Here is a 20,836-nt window from a genome sequence, read left to right on the forward strand (position 1 = left end):
GTACGGAATGCATGGGGCATCGCAAAGGGATAGTGGTGGTGATTGTGTTCTTGGGGAACAGGCCAGGGGTGGGGTGGTGGGGTGAGGAATCATAGAATTTACAGTGCAGAAGGAGGCCATTCGGCCCATCAGGTCTGCACCGGCCCTTGGAAAGAGCACCCCACTCAAGCCCCACCTATCGCTGTAACCTAGTAACCACACCTAACCTTTTTTGGCCACTAAGGGCAAAGTAGCGTGACCAATCCACCTAACCTGCACATCTTTGGACTGTGGGAGGAAACTGGAGCACCCGGAGGAAACCCATGCAGGCACGGGGAGAACGTGCAGACTCCGCACTGCCAGTGAACCAAGCTGGGAATCGAACCAAGCTGGAGCTGTGAAGCAACTGTGTTAACCACTGTGCTACTGTGCTGCCCAGGAGGAGGGCAGTCTGGAGGTCAATGGGTCATAAGGGGAGGGTGCTCCCAATCAGAAGGGCCTGCTGATGGAGGTGCCACTGTCACCTTTCCCGCCCAAGATCGAAGTTTGCTTTTTTCCTGGCATTATTTCCTGAACTGTCACCTGCCTGACAGCCTACAAACTGAGGCTAGGCAGAAAAAGGACCTTAAGTGGCCATTAAGGGAGAAGAGTAAAATTTTGGTCAGTGTTCATTTTTAGAAAGCTATTTAGGTTACATCAAGGAATAAAGCCTATGTTGAAGGTTTATTAAAACAGCTCCTCCACAAAACTCTTTTATTGGTTTGTCTCCTTGTGCAAAGTTTTTTTTCAAAGAACTAAATGTAGCTCATGAATACAATAAGGTGACATTCAGTGCATGATCTAAAATGCCTCAACACACGCAACGCAAATGTTAACATACATCATCTGACTATTGTCCATCAGATAAATAATTTTATTCATGTAATTATTTTCTGCCACAGATCACTTAAAAATAGAGCATTAAGGCCGGTGTCAACTCTGGCATTGCTCTGTGTGGGGAGTTAGATCCATGGGTTTTCTTCCCCAAAAACATTACCTAGAAAACTGCATTCTTCTTCTGTCAACCCAGTTGTGCCAGTGATAGCATTTAGGATGTGTGTTGTACAGTTCTCTTGAGAAATCCCATAAATTCCACCCATCAGCTCCCTGATAATCCATCGGGATTTTAACGTATTAAGGGTGGGCACTGGTCATATTCTGGGCCGAGGGAAGCCTCATCTATTGCTGCAAGCCAAGAATATTGACCCCAGAGATCCCTTTAGTTGCCATGTGCTGCTTTTCTGCCACTAAAGCTGGTGCCCAGTCTAGTATTCAATTAGTCCCCATTCTCAGGAACTTCGGGAGAATCACTGGGAGGGGGATGGGAGATGAAAACCTTGCTCCACTTTTTAAAAGATCCATTTATTTTCCTGCCCTCGCTATCTATTTCCATCTCAATAGTACTTAAGATAGGGTGAATGCAGGGTGAATGCAGGACTCAGGATAGACCATTTAGGACAGAGATGGGGAGACATGTCTTCACCCATAGAGTGGTGAGCCTGTGGAATTCATCACCACAGGAAGTAGTTGATGCTCAGACATTGACTACATTCAAGAGATGGCTGGATATGGCACTTGAGGCGAATGGGATCAAGGGTTATGGGGAGAAAGCAGGATTAGGCTATTGAGTTAGATAATCAGCCATCATCGTGATGAATGGCGGAGCAGGCTGGAAGGGCGAATAGCCTCCTCCTGCTCCTATCTTCTACGTATCCATGTTTAATAGATCAGGAATGAATTGTCTTCTGAGCTGCTCCTGCTTCTACACTTGGCAGGAAGGTAGCAGAAAGCCTTTTACTTGTCTAAGTGCAGTTTCTGCTATAATTCCAGCTAGGTATATCCGAGAACATTTTATGGCCATCATCTTTTTGACGATTCCTTACTCAGTGAATGCACGCACATTTGAAAATCAAGGTTTCAAAGGCGTTCTACTAATCTCCCACTGTAACTCCTGAGGGATACTGACAAATCCTCTGGAAAAATGGAGAGGATCTGGCTGTGCCCAGTCTCCACTTGTCCAGGGGTTTCAGGTTGCCTTGTGAGGAGCAAAACCTCTGTCAATCTGACAGGAGATGGTGAAGAGGGATACAGTCAGAGCCATCCTGTCACTTAGGATTGTTTCGATCCGACCTCTGTGGAGAATGGAACGTCCAGAGGGTTGATGCAAATCAGTCTACACTGGGGTAGACGTAGGTTGTAACAATCCAGGCCAGGCAAATGATCTCTAACAGATCTTAACAGATCTCTAACCTTAACTCAGGTGTTTGAGGAGACCAAAATGCCCCTGCTTCCCCCCCCCCCCCCCCCACAATCAAGCACTGGGGGGAAAGGGGAGGGGAATGGGTTTTGAAGCAGAGGGGGTTGTTGGTATTTCCAGCAACATTGAGCACGTCGGCATTGGGAATATGCCAGAAGGAGTGTTTCCACCTCGCTGTACCAGTAGGTAGGTAAATTAATCCTTCTGTTGACTCCACAAACTTTAGCAGACTTGATGATGGACACAGTCCATCCTAATGCCTGCATAATCATGCTCAGGGAATTTTGGAGCCAAAAATGTTTGTCTTTTTCATCACGCTGAAACTGCAGCAATGAAATTGGCAATGGTTGTGTGCTGTAAATGGAATCAAATGCAATGTTCCTTGCTTAAAATGTTCCAATTATAAAAGCACATTTCGATAATATTCTGTGTAATTAGGTCACACTTGAACAGTACATTTTTTGGATGATTGCTCATGTTATGTCAGGGTGAGACACTTGCCAAATACTGATGGAAAACAGGCGGGGGGAGGGTCAGTTAAAATGGGGTAGTGACTTACCCGTTCTGATCCTGCTGCCTTTGTGCCAGTTGCTTATCTCCTTTGCCATGAACTCTACCTCTTCCCCATGATTGTGTCCACAGCCAGCTCACCACATTTCCCATGATTCCCTGGCTACTCCAAGAGAATCATGGGATACTTCTGCTGTCATTATCTGACCGGGTTGTGATTGATGGTGTGGGCTGCCATGTTTCCGGACTCCCCGGATCAGTCACTTAACTTAGGAGCTCACACTATAAATCCAACCCCCCCCCCCCCCCCCCCCCCCCCCCCCTTACAAATGTGGCTTAAGCCTTCTTTTGAATTCTTTGGGAAATTTCATGAAAACACTATCGCACCTTTCATACAGCGGGATTAGAGAAGCACTCAAATAGAGTGGTGATCACGATTCTATTTTAAAATTTCTATTTTAAGTATGTGAATTATTTAACTGCATTATACAAACGCTCGCAGGATTGCCAGGTCAGGTTATACCACAACTAACTACCCCTCCAGAAAATATCAATTAGTTGGCCTTTAGAGGTGAGTTTAACATGCCTGAAGATCCAATGATTCTTCAAAAAAAATTGCTGATGTGTTAGGGATGGGAGAGTGTAGAAGGAAAACTTCAGTTTCTTTTCATTTGATTTTATGGATATTAAATGAACAAGAAGGAAACTATTTTTGGGGTGACAATGCTGATCTTCCCCGGAGAAATCGGCATATTTTCTCTTGATTCAAGAACTGTTCCTTTAGATTGGAAAATTGCCCATGTGACTCTGCTATTTAAACATTATAGACCAGTTAGCCCAACATCTGCTGCCATGAAATCACTAGAATTTAATATGATCCTAGACCAGACCCCAACAATGGCTAGGACACTGGACCGAAGCCCCAATATTTTAGTTTATTTTAAGACTGTGCAAAATGAATGTTTCGCTCCAGGAGTGATTGCATGAAAAGAATGGAATTTCAAAAACAAAACCTTTATTATAAATACAATATTAAACTTTTAACTCCACAGCCAAAATAATCAACTTACAGTTACCTCTTAACACAACGATACAATTCCCCATTAAACAACAAGAAAAGAAACATAAAGCTCTCAATCCAGCTTAAACATCAACAGGGCATAGAGTAATTCTTGCTCTATAAAACAGATTCTGGCTCTTGTTGGGACCACTTTAGACTCTGGCTGAATACCTTCAAATGGCAGCTACAACCAGGGTGTTTCAGGCTCTTCCTTGTCTTCAGACAAGAATGCTCTACTTTTAAAATATTATTACTCTTTTTTCCATGTCCTACTGGGAAAGAAAAGCTACCTTTATATGTAGTCAAAAAAAAACAGGCTTGACAGATCAGACTTCATTTCCAAAGACTTTTCTCCTGATTCTCTCCACATCTTTCCCCCAAACTGCCCCCTTCACAGCTTCTCAAAATGTCTGCATTTCTTGGCTCCACCCAATAATGACGTCATCTCCCCAAACTGAAAACAAATGGGGGAGAATTCTCCGCTTGGGAGAGTATGTTCTCCCGCAGAAGGAGAATTGCACCCATTTTGCAATCCCCCTGGAGCGCAAAGTGGGAAGCAATTCAGTATCCTTTGCCATGCATATTTCTGCATGGTGAGGTATAGGAGGGATTCCCAAAGAATCCTGCTGTCGGGCCACCGGAGCAGGCAGCCTGATAGCAAAGACCCATGGCCAGCCACCAACCTCTGCATCACAAATCAAGACCACCCCCCCCCCCCCCACCCCACCCCTCTACACACACACACACCGCAAACCAGCCCCACATCCCGGATTGCCTGGGTTCTTTTCCCAAGCACGTGGGTCACATAATCCCCAGGGACCCCTTTTATAGGGAGCCCCACCACCCCCCAAGGACTCATGTAATAGGCAGACCTCTTCCACCCAGACCATTGGAATAGGGAGACCCCCAGACACCCATGTAATAGGGAGACCAACCCACAGGTACCCTGGAATAGGAAGACGCCCCACAGGGACCCCTGTATTAGGGAGACCCCCCAGGAACCCTGTAATAGGGAGAGCCTAAGCAACCCCAGTAATAGGAAGACCCCCCACAGGGACCCGTTAAATACAACGACCCTTTCAGGGACCTCCTAACTAATGAAGCCCCCCCCATCCCCCAAAGAGACCCAGTGACTAAAGAGACCATCCACAAGGACCGCCTAACTAAGGGGACACCCATAAGGCCCCCCTGACTAAACGGACCCGCCAACAGGGACCCCCTGACTAAAGGCAACTCCCACAGGGGCCCCCTGATTAAAAGAACCTCCAAAGTGACCTCCCGATTAAAGGCTCCGCCCACAGAGAGCCCCAGGCTAGAGAGACCTCCCAGAGAGACGCCTGACTAGCTGATGAGGGAAAGGTGAACTGCATTGTAAACAATGCAGTAGAAGCTTAAAGTATAAGGATGTTGCTAGCCTCAATGAACGGACAAAACTGGCGAATGGATTTCAATGCAAATGAATGTTAGGTTATCCTAGGATATAAAAAAAGTTTACCATACTGATACCTTACCTCCCAAGGGCTTGTATTACAAGGACAATTACAAACTGGCTTTGTATTTCCTTGAATTTAGGTTTTGGATTGGACTGGATTGGTTTTTGTTTATTAGCACGTGTACCGAGGTACAGTGAAAAGTATTTTTCTGCGAGCAGCTCAACAGACCATTAAGTACATGAAAAGAAAAGGAAATGAAAGAAAATACATGATAGGGCAGCACAAGGTACACAATGTAACTACATAAACACCGGCATCGGATGAAGCAGACAGGGGTGTAGTGTTAATGAGATCAATCCATAAGCGGGTTGTTTAGGAGTCTGGTAACAACGGGGAAGAAGCTGTATTTAAGTCTGTTCATGCGTGTTCTCAGGCTTCTGTATCTCCTGCCCGATGGAAGAAGTTGGAAGATTGAGTAAGCCGGGTGGGAGGGGTCTTTGATTATGCAGCCCGCTTTCCCCAGGCAGCGGGAGGTGTAGATGGAGTCAATGAATGCGAGGCAGGTTTGTGTGATGGACTGGGCTGTGTTCACGACTCTCTGAAGTTTCTTGTGGCTATTTAATCAAAATTTTGAAGATATTAAGGGGAACAGATGGGGGAGATTGAGAGAAAATATTTCAGTGAGATGGAGGAGTCTAGGGCTAAGAGGCAGAGTCTACAGAATTGGAGCCAAACCTTTCAGAAATGAAATTGGGAAGCACTTTAGAACAGTACAGCACAGAACAGGCCCTTCGGCCCTCGATGTTGTGCCGAGCAATGATCACCCTACTCAAACTCACGTATCCACCCTATACCCGTAACCCAACAACTCCCCCTTAACCTTACTTTTTAGGACACTACGGGCAATTTAGCATGGCCAATCCACCTAACCTGCACATCTTTGGACTGTGGGAGGAAACCGGAGCACCCGGAGGAAACCCATGCACACACGGGGAGGACGTGCAGACTCCGCACAGACAGTGACCCAGCCGGGAACCGAACCTGCGACCCTGGAGCTGTGAAGCATTGATGCTAACCACTATGCTACCGTGCTGCCCACCAACAGCCCACTTCTTATGGTGAAAAGTGGCAGAAGTTTTGAATTCTTTCCACAAATGCCATATGAACTATAAATGTGTGGTGGCTGGACTGTTGTTAATCAAAGATCAGGGGCTGGATGCTCTGCTCTCCGATGCCGAAATGATGTTCGGCAACGGGGCGGAGAATCCGTTTTGGCGCAAAAACCGGGAGCGGCGCGTTTCTTCAATTCTTTGCCTCCCCACCGAAAATCAGTGTTCTTGTGCAGCACGCTGCGTCGAGTATCCAGGACATTGCCTGAGGCCCGCCCCACGATACTCCGTTCCCGAGCAGCCGAATTCCCAACAGCGTGGGACTCTTATGGTCCCAACCGTATGGGAATCTCGCGAAGCGGCTGTGGACAGTCACGGGAGGGCCGATTGGCAGACAGGGTGGGGGGGCCTCATTTGGGGCTGGGGGCAATGTGGCCGGGCCAGGTCCGCGGGCTGACTCCGCCATGGAACATGGCGCGGCCACTGCAGGCCACCGCTGTGCGCATGCACGGCCTCTGACCTGGAAGTGCTGGGGGCCGTATCAGCAGGTAGAGCAGTGAGCTATACACCGGCTCCCTGCTAGCCCCCAGCGAAACGGGGAATCTGTAGCCTTTTGACACCAGTTTTCCAGGCATAAAAGACCACAGTTTTCACGACAGCATGGGGAGTCTCCAGAACGGAGAATCCAGCCCCAGAATAGATATTAGCAAAGGCCCATCTCGAGTTGGATCACAGATCAGCATGATCTCACTAAATGGCTATACCGGCTCGAGCAGCTAATTGGCCTATTCCTGTTCATGCATTCCTAGATTTTTCTATTTTAATTATTCAGGGTGCGGGCTTTAAATGGCCAGTATGCACCTTACATGTGAACCCCAGCACCTATTGCCGGTTACCGAGCCTTGATGCAAAAATAGACAGAGTTTGAGCTGCAAAAACTCCATCCAGTTGATGCAGGTCTGAGCCAATGAACTTTATAGGGATCGCTGGCGGCCACTCAAGAAGGTGCCACAAAAACTTTATGGGAGTAATCTTTCTCAGCTTTAGTACTCCCCCTGATGACACCAATATATTGTGAGCAGCTGGTGGCTTGGGCTCACTCTCCCCACATACCGACATGTGATCTGGCCCGACATCGCACCATGCCAGACTATGTCAGGCCCCGATTGGCAACCTGCTCCAGGAGGCCCGACTGGCACCTGCAACATGCCAGTTTCTTGCAAATGAGGCCTGAGTCAAATGGAGCTCAGCCAATCGCCTCGCGATTCTGGCACGATATTTTATTTCCTATTCATTTATGGATATGGGGCATCATTGGCTCGGCCAGCCTGTATTGCCCATCCCTGGTTGCCCTTGAGAAATCTAGTTTCTTCCAAGAAATTTTATTAAATTTAAAGCGAACAGTTTAGCCTGTCAACGCCTCAGGACAAGTGATAGCTACAGCAGGAACTGAAGGCTATTTGTCTTTCACCTTTCCATTTCTCATTGTATAGTCCCATGCATTTGATTCTGGCTCGATTGGTGGGTGAGCAGATGCAGACTTCAATGCTGCCATGGTTTGGTCGGCATGGGTACACTTCCATCGGGCCAGATGGTTCTGCTTCAAACCAGTGAGCTTGAACCAAGAAATTATCCAACTGCTGTGCTAATGTAGTAGAAATAATGGAACTTTCTGTAAAATTCTACAGAAAATGGGGGAGGGCCAGGTGAGGAGCTTTATAGGCAGTGAAAAGCTGGGTCAAATGTAAGACTTGAGGAAGTAGTTAGTTTACTGTATGAGGTTTGTTGCAGTACATTGCAGTGATAGAACAACATCTCTGAATTTCTCTGGGCTCTCTCTCTCTCTCTCTCTCTCTCTCTCTCTAGCAAAACGAGGCCGGTGAATAGCGGGAGAGGCAGAAAATGAGAACAGTGCCAGGTGCCAAACAGTTTGCGACCGGCCCATTCCCATAGGCGAAGTCGGGATCTCACCGTAGCGTGGCGAGAAACCAACTATCGCCAGTTAAGCCCTATTTCCATACAATTAACAGGAGCCACCCCTTATCCAATGGCCTCCTGTCCTTCAGCGGCCTCCCCAGCAAGTGGTCACGCTGCTGCCGATTAGTACTCCTTTTTCAAAATGTGAGCCTGGAGGAAGGGCTTCTGTGGGGAGCCGAGGAGGTGAGTAGCCATCTTTGCTCACAGGAAAACTGACTGCGGGCACAGGGCTTGCCACCCCAGTGCTCCATGGGAGGTGGGGGTCCCTTGGCTGGAGATGGGGGCCCTCCGCAGGAGTGGATCACCATGGAAGGGTGGGGAAGTGATGCTGGGGGAAACCGCTCACTGCGCCATCATGCCAAACCCAGGATCATGTGTACCCATTCCGGGGCAACAAAATGTCACTCTCCATCTGCCCCCCGACCACCCATAACCTCCACCGACTGCTGAGGCTATTGCTAATCGGGAATTGGCAATCTTGGTTAAGTGAGCACTTCACCCAAACCAAGTGGATTCCCATGGGTGGGTGGGCCATGTAGCATGTGGGAGTCATTGCCTAGTATCCCAATCACACATCGAGCTGCAAAAACTCCATCCAGTTGATGCAGGTCTGAGCCAATGAACTTTATAGGGATCGCTGGAGGCCACTCAAGAAGCTGCCACAGAAACTTTATGGGGGTAATCTTTCTGAACACTGCGGGAGGCAACACCACACATGAAGCAGCCAACATCCGAACACCCAGGAGATGGAAGACAGCTCCGGGGACGTGCACGGCTGGAAGGTGGGTGAGTGCGACAGGGAGGGGACAAGCGCCCGGTCCAGGTGACGTCATGAATGGGTGTCCGGGGTCTGGTTAGTGTGGCCTGCTGAGGCCAGGTGTGTGTGGCCAGGGTGTTCCGGGTGGGCAGGAAATCAATAAGGGATTGAAGGGCCTCAGCGTGGGTGCAACCGCTGTTTGTCAGTCTGACATCCTCGCCCAATGCCTTACATATATTGAATGCTATGGCAGGGATTTTGAAACCAGAGCTTGCCCTAGTGGTGCTGCTGAGAGCCCAGGCGGCCAGACGCTGGGGGTGGCGACAGCAACAGCGTCAGCAAATGCTCAAGGCGGTGGACCATGTTCCAGACCCTGCCCCACACCATGAGGACCTGGCGCCCACCAGACCAGGGAGGGACCCAGCGAGGGAGTCCCGTGATGTCCCAGAGCGGGAGAAGACTGGAAGGGGATCGTCGTACTCTCGGCGCCCCACCACTGCAGAGCAGCGGGCCCTGGATGTAGTCGGTAGGCCTGAGGAAAGGGCAGTCACTGGGGTGGAGATCGGCGGCGGCCGAGGAAGTGAGACCCCACTGAGTTGTGGTTCCCCGTAACACGTGTGTCATCCACTGCCCCCTCCCCCCACCCTCCGCTCCCCCCACACACCACTCTCACCCTCACACCACCCTCACCCCTACACCACCCTCACACCCACAACGCCCGCACACCAACCACCGGGGCTGGGGTCTAATCACGTGTCCTGTCTTGTGTCCAGCACAACTTGCTAGTGATGGGGCGGGTTGTTCTGGTGTCCCCCTCCCCCCAGCCACAGCCAGAACCCGGGGTGCTGAGCAGCGACGAGGTTGATACTGACATGGATGAGAGCCATCAACCTGAAACCCAGGTCATCCTGGAGCTCGGGTACGGTGATGACACTGACTGTCTGTCACAGCTATCTCCAGCACCCTCCACCATCCCAGAGACACTCATCTCGATTGGGCACTTTAGTGAAGAGGTTCCTGGGACACGATCTGGTGCGCACCACACGCATGCTCAGGTACAGCAGTTGGAGGTAGGAACTCCCGAGGGGTCGGAGGTCGGACCGACCCCAGGGCCTAGCTGCCGTCCAGACGGAGATGGTCTACTCCCTGTGTTCCATGGCCGCGAGCATGCAGACCCTGGCCGAGTCAACAGCGGACCTCTAGGACTGGCAGCGCCATGTGGCAGGGAAGCCTCAGGGGTTAGCTCCTCTCGCACCCCCATCCCATGGGGTAGCCAGGGACCATTGGGCACCCTGAGGGAGGAGGAGATGATGGGGTCCTTCCAATGACTCCCGCAGGGGTGAATGCTGGCACACCGCAGCACCTCAGACTCCCCCACTCCTGTCCCTGGCGCAACACCTAGGAAATTTGAGCAGCAACCAGGCCCATCCAGGCCCAGTCACCCCAGACGAAGCCTGCCAAAGGGGACCCAGGTCATAGGCCGCCTCCACTCCTGATGTACCATCTGGGGATTCACCTAGACGCAGCATTTGGGCCTGTAAAGTTAGAAAAGTAGACACGAGTTAAGTTGGCATGGTACAGGCACAGTTCAGTGAATGGGCTAAGGCACGCATCTATTTATATGCTTTCACATTAAACACATGTGCACAATATTAAAACCTGCCCGGTGCTCTGTCAGAAGAGTGTGAGGGGTGGGTTGGCTTCAGAGGGGGCGTGGGTTTGGGGGTGTGGGAGTGGAAGAACAGCAAACATTGGGGTAGACTTGGCTCAGGGAGCAGTTCAGCCAGCTCCCACCGCTCTGGTATCGTCCCCCCGCCACGCCAGGGGATCCGAAGGGATCGTGTGATGGAATGGCCAGATTGCAGTGCAGGAATCACCCTGGTGGACGGTGGAAAGTGCTACCTTGGATAGGAGTCAGATGTTGTCAAACGATGTGGAGCACTAGAGCTCATCATAGGGCGGGTTGTCATCATCGTCCATCCCATGGACCAGCCCCGCTGTTACTGTCAACTCAGGGCGCACACCCCGCAGTGTGGCAGGTATGTATCACAAAGGGGTTGCGGTGGGGAGGGTGTAGGAGTGGGATGCGGTGTCCGTGCCACTGGCCAGTCCCCTCCTTGTCGATGAACCTGGAGACGATCAGAGCGTCCCGTGCGCGTTGGCCCTAGCGCACACATTGTGCGGCCTCCCCTGCATGCTGGGCCCTATGTCCTGTCCATCCTCCCCCGCATCCAACTTGTTAGACGAGGCCTGGTGCTCATCCTCCTCCTCCAGCATGTCTCTCCTCTGCTGTGTGACGTTGTGGAGGATGTAGCAGGCCGCCACGATGCGGGCAACCCTGCTGGTGCCATATTGGAGGGCCCCTCCAGATCAGCCCAGGCATCAGAACTGCATCTTCAGGATGCCAAAGCACCATTCGATCACGGCCATGGTCGTGGCTCAACAATGGACATCGTTGTAGCGGGTCTCCATGTCAGCCTGTGGCCTCCAGATACGTGTCATCAGCCACAACCGCAGCGGGTAACCCCTGTCACCCAGGAGCCAACCCCCCCAGCCGGGAAACGCTTCAAAGTGGCCGAGAATCTTCGAGTGTACCAGGATGAAGGCATGTGCACACTGCCCGGGTACAGGGCGCAGACGTGCACGATGCGCATCTGATGGTCACACACCAGCTCTATGTTCATCGAGTGGAACTGCTTTCGGTTTTTGTGTAGAGCGGCCTATCATCTGTGGATGCTCATAGGGCAACATGCTTCCCGTTGATCATGGGGCATCTCGATGATGGCAATGAACCCCGCTGCCTGGGCATCCTGGTGGGCCCGGTCCACATTGAAATGGATGTACTGTGTTGACTGGGCATATAGGGCCTCCGTGGTGGCGCGGACATACTTGTGCACCAGGTTCTGTGACAGGTCCCCACTCACCACCTGGAAGGACCCCATAGTTTCAGGGTGACCATTACCTTGAAGGTCACCAGGAGCCGGTGTCCTCCCCCATTCCCCCATGGTGCCAGGTGCGCCATGATCTGGTAGATATGTCGCACTGTCCCCCTGCTCAGCCGGAGTCTTTGATTTCATGCCCGGTCCGGCAGGTCCTTGAATGACAGGTGTTGCTGGCACACAGGAGGTATCCTACAGTGCCTGCTTTGCACCTCATCCTCCTCTCCCTCCTTCTTGGCCTGTTGTGCGGCCGGCTCTCCATCCTTACCAGCTGCCTCTTGTTCCTCTGGGGCAACCTCCGCTGTTGAAGCTTCCTCCTCCACGAGAAGCCCCAGTTCATACAGCTGCAGTGCATCACCCAGGCCCGAGGCGACTAGGAGGAAGGCCACCATTGCTGGTTGTATTCTAATATCCATTGGCAGATGTTAGCCAGTTTTCTATCCATTTCAATACACTACCCCTAATCCCATGCACTTTAATTTTACACACTAATCTCTTTGTCAAAAGCCTTCTGAAAGTCCAAAAATACCATATCCACTGGCTCCCCCTCATCAACTCTACAAGTTACATCCTCGAAGAATTCCACTGGATTTGTCGAGCATGATTTCCCCTTCATCGATCCATGCTGACTCTGTTTGCTCCTGCCACTCTTTTCTCAGTGCTCTGCTATCAAATCTTTCATAATAATGGGTTCTAGAATTTTTCCCACGACTGATGCTAGGCTTACTGTTCTATAATTCCCTGGTTTCTCTCTACCTCCCTTTTTAAATAGCTGGTTGTTGAACTCAATTTTAAGTCCAGAAGGCTGACGAATGCCAAATCTAAAACTGAGGTGCTGTATCTCCTTTGCATTAGGCTTTGCTGGGGCATTGCAGTAGGCCTAGGTGAGAAATGTGGGTATGGGAGCAAGATGGTGAGTTGAAATGGCAAGCAATAGGAAGGTCGGGGTCATGCTTGCGGACTGAGCTAAGGTGCTTTGCAAAGCAATACCCAGTCTATGTTTTGTCTCCCCAATGTAGAGGAGACCGCATTGGGAAAATGAGTGCAAGAGACTAAACTGAACGAGGTTTATGTGAATCGCTGCTTTACCCGAAGGCAGTGTTTGGGGCCTTGGATGGTGAGGAGGGAGGAAATATTGGGGCAGATGTTGCACCTTCTATGATTTCAAGGGAAGAAGTCCCGGGAAGAGGATGAAGTGTTGGGATGATAGAAGAATAGACCAGGTTATCAAGGAGGGAACAGTCCCTTCAGAATGCGAACAGGGGAGGGGAAGATACGTTTGGTGGTGATATCATGCTGGTGCTGGAGGAAATGGAGGATGATCCTTTGAATGTGGCAGCTGATGGGTGAAAAGTGAGGACCAGGGAAATCCTATCATGGTTTTGGGAGGGAAGGGAAGGGGTGAGGGCAGTATTTTGCAGTGTCTTCTTCGAGTTCATAGCGGGACCTATACTGGGTGGAACCAAAATAACCTCTGAAGCTGGAAGGGTATGGACAAGGATGCCAATTTTCAGACTGGCTCAGACTGAGAAGGGTCAAATTTATCACTCAATTTGAAACATATGCAGGCTCTATCTGGGAGGTTCAAGCCTTTGTTTAAGCCCAACCTTGCACCCCTCTCCCCTCAACTAAAATTCAGAATCTATGGGCCCCCCTTCAGAATAGGATCGACAAGCATATTATAATCTAGCTCTGAGGCTGGTGTGCTCGGAGTAAAAGGAGCAGCTTCCCAGCATTAGGTTATTTATTCACTCGCTCTCTGCTCTGGCGAGTACCATGTGCTGTGCCCATGGGGTGCAAGTACATCCCACTTTCCTGCTAATTAGGAAACAGCACCCTGAATTCAGAAATTCTAATGGGCAGATTGTGCGCAAATCCTTGGAGCAAAGATCTCTGGATTTTCATGACCCTGTTGTCCCCTACCTGTGGACTGTCTGACGGTAAGTACGTCAGGAGCAGGCTGGCACAGCGTGTGTTACAGTTACTCAGGAAATCCACGTTGCTGTGGCAACATACATTATTACATGCATGTTGTAGTCTGGAGCTATGGATAATGATGCGCAGAGGCACCAAAATTCTTTCCATTACGTGGCTGATCAGGAATCTCTGCCACCGTTACTGCCAGTCTTTGGTTAAAATGATTTGTAGGTTGCTACTCGCGCTGTTTGGCCGTGCTATGAACTCACCATCCTTGGCCCTAAGTGAGACACAAGCCAAGAGCTTCTTGATTAGAGACAGGGATGCTGTTCACTGCACCACAAAAAAGCAGGCTACCTGAGTGTAAAAGTTACATTAACTGCTGTGACTCAAAAATATAACATAACTGCTGTACTATGACGAGAGGTTCACGAGCTGCTGTGGTTGAATCAAGAATAAAGTGAGAATGAAAACGTGAGGTAAACGTTTCAAAATCATCAGAAATCAAGTTATCAGGGCCACTACCTAATTACTTTTTGGTGGAAATATTCATCCTTCTCCACCGCTGGCAACAGTTTACTTTGTGAGAAACTACTCTATGCAAAGATGATCAAAGAAAATAAAATGTAATCAACATATCTCTTCTCTACCTTGACCACACCATCAACACTTAATTCCCCAAGGTTCTATTCTTGGCTTCCTCATCTGCATGCTGCCCTTGGGAACATTGTCCGCAGACACAGGGTCAGCTTCCATATGTACGCTGATGTCATTCAGCTCTGCATCATCACCTCTGTTTTGACCTCCCAATCATTCAGACTGACTGACTGTGCAACATAAAGTCATTGATGATGACAGCCTCCTCCAATTTAATATCTGGCAAACTGAGGGGCTATTGTTTCCGGCTTCCATCGTGAAATTTGTTTCCACCCATTGGAACCTCCTTCCCACCTCCCCCCCCACCAGCCTCCCCCCACTCCACCCCCCCCTCCCCCCCCCCCCCCCCCCCATTGTCCCCTGCCCCACCTCAGCACCAGTCACTCATTCACACTGAGAAAGAATATGCAGAATCTTGGCAACTCACACCATACGATACCAAGTCCTGTTGTCTATCACTGTTTGCTGGCCAACACTGTCTGCCCAGTGCATTAAATGTAAACTTGGCCCCATCTCCGTGTCACTGTATGACCTTAGCCCACCTATAGCTGAGCTGCAATCTTGTTCGGCTTAATATTCCTTTAACCTTTTGAACCTCTGACTATGATCCAGGGAGCCCATAAAGCCAGTGCAGAGAAAATCTAGCTTCTGATTTGACACGCTGCTCCATAGTGTTTTTCATATTTTGTGCATCAGCGTGGCCTATTGCCGAACCCCTGAATGTATCCAACTGAACACCAGGGTTCTGCAGAGCCCAGTTTGGGCAGCTCTGCCTAGATCTTCTGGCCAGTAAGTTTCTAGCGACCTGACAAAACTGCACATTTCTCCCATAATCTGTTGATCCCAGCTGAAGCAGAAACAGGCAGCGCAGGCACTCCAAGGTAAGTCCAGCCAGTATAGGAGAGTCGGGGGAAAGAGAGGACCACCACTCCCCATCCCTTTTTACAACTGTAGCTGCTGTATTCAGGTATGTTTTAAAGATATCAAGACTTTTAATGAATGGGCTTGCTTAGTGAATGGGTGAGTGGGTAAGTGAGTGGGTGAGACGGGTGTAGTGGGTAAATGGGTAAGTGGGTGCAGTGGGTAAGTGGGTGTGGTGGGTAGGTGGGTTAGGTGGATTAGGCCAGCTGGTGAGTTGGAGGTTGTTAGATGATGGGTGGCTTAGTAGGGTCGTTTGGGGGCTAGTTGAGTGAGTGGGGATGGCTGGTTGAGGGTAGTAGTCAGGTCTGGTCAGGGGATGGTAGTTGGGTGCAAAATCAGATCTGGTCGGAGATGGTAGTAGGGATAGGCCAAGCAGTAGTCGGGTGTTTGGCAGGGGGTAGTCAGATACTTGATGGGTGGTTGGGTAGGGGGTTACTTAAGCTTTTGGGGAGGCAGTCGGATGGTCAAGTCTGGTTGGGAATGATAGATGGGTCGGGGGAGGAGGTTACTCGAGCAGTTGGGCAGAGTTAGTTGGGTTTGGTTGGAGAGAAGCCATGTGGTCGGGGCCATCGTTGGATAGGGGCCAGTTGGATCTGGCTGGGCTTAGTTGGGCCTGGTCAGAATTGGTAGTTTGGTCAGGTGATTGGGGGGGTTGGTTAAACAGAGCAGGTCAGGTTGGAGGGGCTAGATCGGGTTGGATGGTAATTGGAGGCATAGGTTGTGCTACACAGTTAAGTAACGCAGCTGTTGAACCAGGTATTAAACTGCCTACCACTCCCAGGAAAGTATCCAACTGAGTCCCATATATCAGAACCAAGTCTCCACCCTGAGCTCAGGTTGGACTCATTCATGAAGGGTTCCAAGAAGCTGAGAATCAGTCCATTGGAAGTTTAAACTTCCCAGGAAATGGCACATATATCTGTACATCAGAAGTTCTGCAGGGTATCAGCATGCATCTCCCAATGTAAATCCCTGGTCTGCCAGTGAATATGATCATGGCTGATCTGATCACAGCCTCACCTCCACTTTCCTGCCAGTACTCCGTAACCCTGATCTCCCTTGTTAATCAAAAAACTGTCTAACTCAGCCTTGAATGTATACAGTAACCCAGTCTCCACTGCTGTCTGTGAATGAGAATTCCAAAGATTAATGATTCTCTGGAAGAAGAAATTCCTCTTCAATTCTGTCTTAATTGGGAGCCTCCTAATTCTGAAACTGTGACTCCTAAGTTATAGATTCTCCAGGAGGGAAAAGCTCCTCTCAGCATCTATCCTGTCAAGGTGCCTTAGAGTCTTCTATGTGAAATGAAAAATGAAAATCGCTTATTGTCACGAGTAGGCTTCAAATGAAGTTACTGTGAAAAACCCCTAGTCGCCACATTCCGGTGCCTGTTCGGGGAGGCTGGTACAGGAATTGATCGTGCTGCTGACTTGCCTTGGTCTGCTTTAAAAGCCAGCGATTTAGCCCAGTGTGCTAAGCCAGCCCCTAAAAGAAAAAATGTTTTATTGAACCTGCTGAACTTTCCCTCGAAAGGCAACCCCCTTCATCCGAAGAATCAACTGGTGAACCTTACCTGAATTTTCTTCAATGCAAGTATATCCCTCTTTAAATAAAGAGACCCAAACATACACAATACTCTCTCCAGCATCCAATCTGCTTGTGACAGTACATTTCTACTTTTACATTCCATTCCCCTTGTGATAAAGACCAACATTCCATTTGCCTTTCCAATCATTTGCTGTACCTACATGCAGGCTCCTTGCAGTTTATGCACGAAGACACCCAGATCGTCTGTACCATAGCATTTTGTAGTCTCACTCCATTTAAATAAAATACTGCTCTTCTATTTCTATATTGTGGAGATGTCGGCATTGGATGTTAAACATGTATTAGATGCTGTGGTATGAAGAAGCAAGAGTTCAACTCCTTTTTCACCAACACACCTTTAATGATTCAAACTCACTCTGCACAGAACTCTACAGATCATCACAAACTCCAGAGTCCACCTGAAGCCCCTTTACATATCAGTGTCAATCATTGAACACTTAACATAAATGAGACAACTGATTGCAATGTATCTTAACCCATTACTTAACAGTCTCCCCTTCCTTGGAGAAAAAAAAACAATTAGGTAAAAACAAAATTTCAAGAAACTAAAATTTCAAGAAACTAAAACACCCACCTGACTCTCCCTTTTTTGTTTTAAGTAGAAGAAAAAAAAAACATTCACAGAAACAGGCGCCCTTCATTCACGATATCTAAAAGTTTCTGTGAACGAGCCCCTCTTTTCGTGAAACAGTCTGACAGTTGATAGCGACTGTCAACCCATTTAATTTTTGTTATCTCCCCTCTGTCCAACATCTGCTTTAAACTTGCGATGTCTATCCATAACCTCTTTTCATTGACACTTTTTGTAGAGTGCACATTTTCCCACAGAGATTTATTGTCAATGTGACAGTCAATAGGTATATTACCTAAATCCTCTAATCCCAAAATTTCTGTCAATATCTGACTTACATAAAAGGCCATAACCACCGCTTCCACTAAGCTTAATGTCTCAGCAGCCAAAGTGCTTTTGACCACTCTCCTTATTTTCTTTGTTTCGCACACAAGAGGGCAACATTTACCATTGTTTCCCAAAAGAAAAATTATAAAACCTCCTGCGCTTGAAACTCCATCACATAAATTTGCATAGGACGCATCACTATAAACTATGAGTTTCAAATGCCTAGGATCACCTAAAACAGGGAACTTCAAAACACACTCCTACATTTTTAGTTTAGCCAACACTTCATTTGCTCTTATTATATCTTCCACTTTGGGATCATTCACCTTTGTACTCAACTCTAAAACATCAAAACTCACGTCCGGTCTAGTCTGTCTTCCTAACCAGTTCAGTTGCCCAATTAAACTTTGCAGTTGCTCTTTTTCTATCTTTGAAACCATTGCGTCTTTTTGTGAAACCCGGCCACGACTAATTGCTATTGGACTGATGCTTTCCAAGTAAGATTGCTGACATAAAGTTGTTCCTAACTGAGTCTGTCCGATTTCCAAACCAATATATTTAAATGCACCGGAAGCCTGACTTCCAACCCTGAATTCTTTCCTCAAACCAGAGATTACAATGGCTTCAAAATCACTAGTCCCACCCCACAAAAAATCATCGACATGCATCATGAAGATGCCAGCAAGATTTCCTTTATAGTGCCAGTAAAACATTGCAGGATCTGCTTTCAACTGGCAACAGCCTAACTTTAACAAGACTGACCTCACCGAAAAGTACCACACTCTAGATGCATTGTTTAATCCATATACACATTTGTTCAACTTCCACAGTACCCCTTCTGTGTTAGCTGCTTCTTTAGGAGGACGGAGAAAAATGTCTCTCTGGAGCTGATGCCCCTGCAAAAAGGCAGCTTTTATATCTATAGATTTGCAGTCCCATGCCTTTGTGGCTAATAGAGCCAAGATCTTTAAAATAACCTTTCCTGCTGTACGTGAATCTACCCTTAAGTCCTGATCATCTAAGTTTTCTTCAAATCCCCTTGCCACAAGCCTGGCCTTTGCCTTATAAGTTCCATCTGGAAGAGCCTTTTCTGTACAAATCCATCTGTGGGATAGAGCTTTTTGTCCCCTATCCGGTACTTCTGTGTATACCCCAAATTCACTCCAACTATGCAATTCTTGCTGTTTAGCATCTTTGATAACTTTTTCATCCAATTTATTTGAAGCCACCAAAATCTCACGTGTATGTGGGCTTCTACTTCTATTAGTATTCGTAGTCTTACTCCTGTTCCGAGATCTTGATAAACTACGACCCCTTTCCTGCCTTGTATCTCGTTCTGTACTGCTACTGCTTGATCTTTCTCTTCTGTAGCGGGATGTCCTTTCAATAGTTCTCGACCTTTTCCTGTGAACCTGTTCACTATCCGATGTACTATCTGAACTAGCACTGCGTTTCTGTGCCCTCCATTTTTGAACTTTGTTTTCCCAATCCATTGTTTTAACTTCCTCCCCTGAATGCTGTACATTCAACCAATGTTTATACTTTCCAGTGGCCTTCCCTGCTCTACTAATAACAGTTGCATCCTTCCATTGACTAGACCCTTCAGGCAAGTATGTCACTTTTGTACCAACTTTTGGCAGGTGCCCTTTCGGAAAAATGGCCTGATCTAATTTATCAGAAGTATTGTGTTCCTCTACAGAAACCCTGTCTATATCAGTTAACTGGCCCTCATAGTTCTGTAACACATGCGTACAAGATGACTCTGGTTCCTCGTCTTGTCTGTCTGCTCTGTCTAAATTTGAAAATTTGTAATCGGTACCCATTATCCTTGATGAATGTACCCTAACAGTTTGATTAAATGTTTTGCCATCTATGCCTATGATCTTCCCTAGGCCTTTCCATTCATTAGAATTGTCTCTCTTATAGTATACCATTTCTCCTTGTTGAAAAACGGCATCTGATGGCCGTACATTATGTCTTAAAGCTCTGCGAATTCTTTCAGAGACTTCTGCTTGCAAAAAAGCTTTTCTATTGCTATGTAACGTGTTTAAATGTTCAGCAAAACCTGAGCTAATTGTAGTCCCTTCCCAAGCTGGAGGCTGGTCATCCAAAATGGAGGGAATTTTAGGATTTCTACCAAACACTAATTGATAAGGACTATAGCCCCCAACCATCTGCAATGAATTCTTTGCATGTACCGCCCATGCTAAAGCTGAATTTAGCTTGCAGTTTGGTCGATCTCCCAAAATTTTCCGAAGCATGTCATCGATAACAGCATGATTTCTTTCGCAGACACCATTACTAAACGGGCTTTCGGCAGCCGTGTTCATAACTCTGATATTTGTGTTTTCACACATATCCCATAACTCATCATTAGCAAATTCTCCCCCATTGTCCGTAAATAATTTTGCTGGTGGACCCATTCGTGTCCCGATCCATTTTTCCACAATTTTGTCCAAAATTACTCTCTTTTCTTTACTCCGTACAATCGTTGATTGACTAAATCTGGTAGCTAAATCTACAAAATGCAAAATAAATATATTATTTGCTTTATCCCAGATCTTAAGGTCCATGGCCACAATGTCATTAAAATCCCTGGCCAAAGGTAGGGTTACTATCGGTCGTGCTGGTGTCCTTCTGTACTTCCTGCAAACTCCACAGCGATCACTAACCTGTTCTATCAGCTTAGAATAGTCATCATCCCTTACCCCTGCATCCTTTAATAAATTTTTCAGCCTCCGAGGAGACGGATGTGCACATTTCCTATGCAGTTTT

At 48.1% G+C, this 20,836-nt stretch overlaps 1 protein-coding gene across 1 annotated transcript in view; it reads left to right on the forward strand.

Moving 5' to 3' along the window:
• kcnh5b (potassium voltage-gated channel, subfamily H (eag-related), member 5b) overlaps positions 1 to 20,836 on the forward strand; it is a 474,329-nt gene that overhangs the window by 116,859 nt on the left and 336,634 nt on the right.

The sequence above is a fragment of the Scyliorhinus canicula genome, chromosome 2, assembly GCF_902713615.1.
Source record: "Scyliorhinus canicula chromosome 2, sScyCan1.1, whole genome shotgun sequence".
Taxonomy (NCBI): domain Eukaryota; kingdom Metazoa; phylum Chordata; class Chondrichthyes; order Carcharhiniformes; family Scyliorhinidae; genus Scyliorhinus; species Scyliorhinus canicula.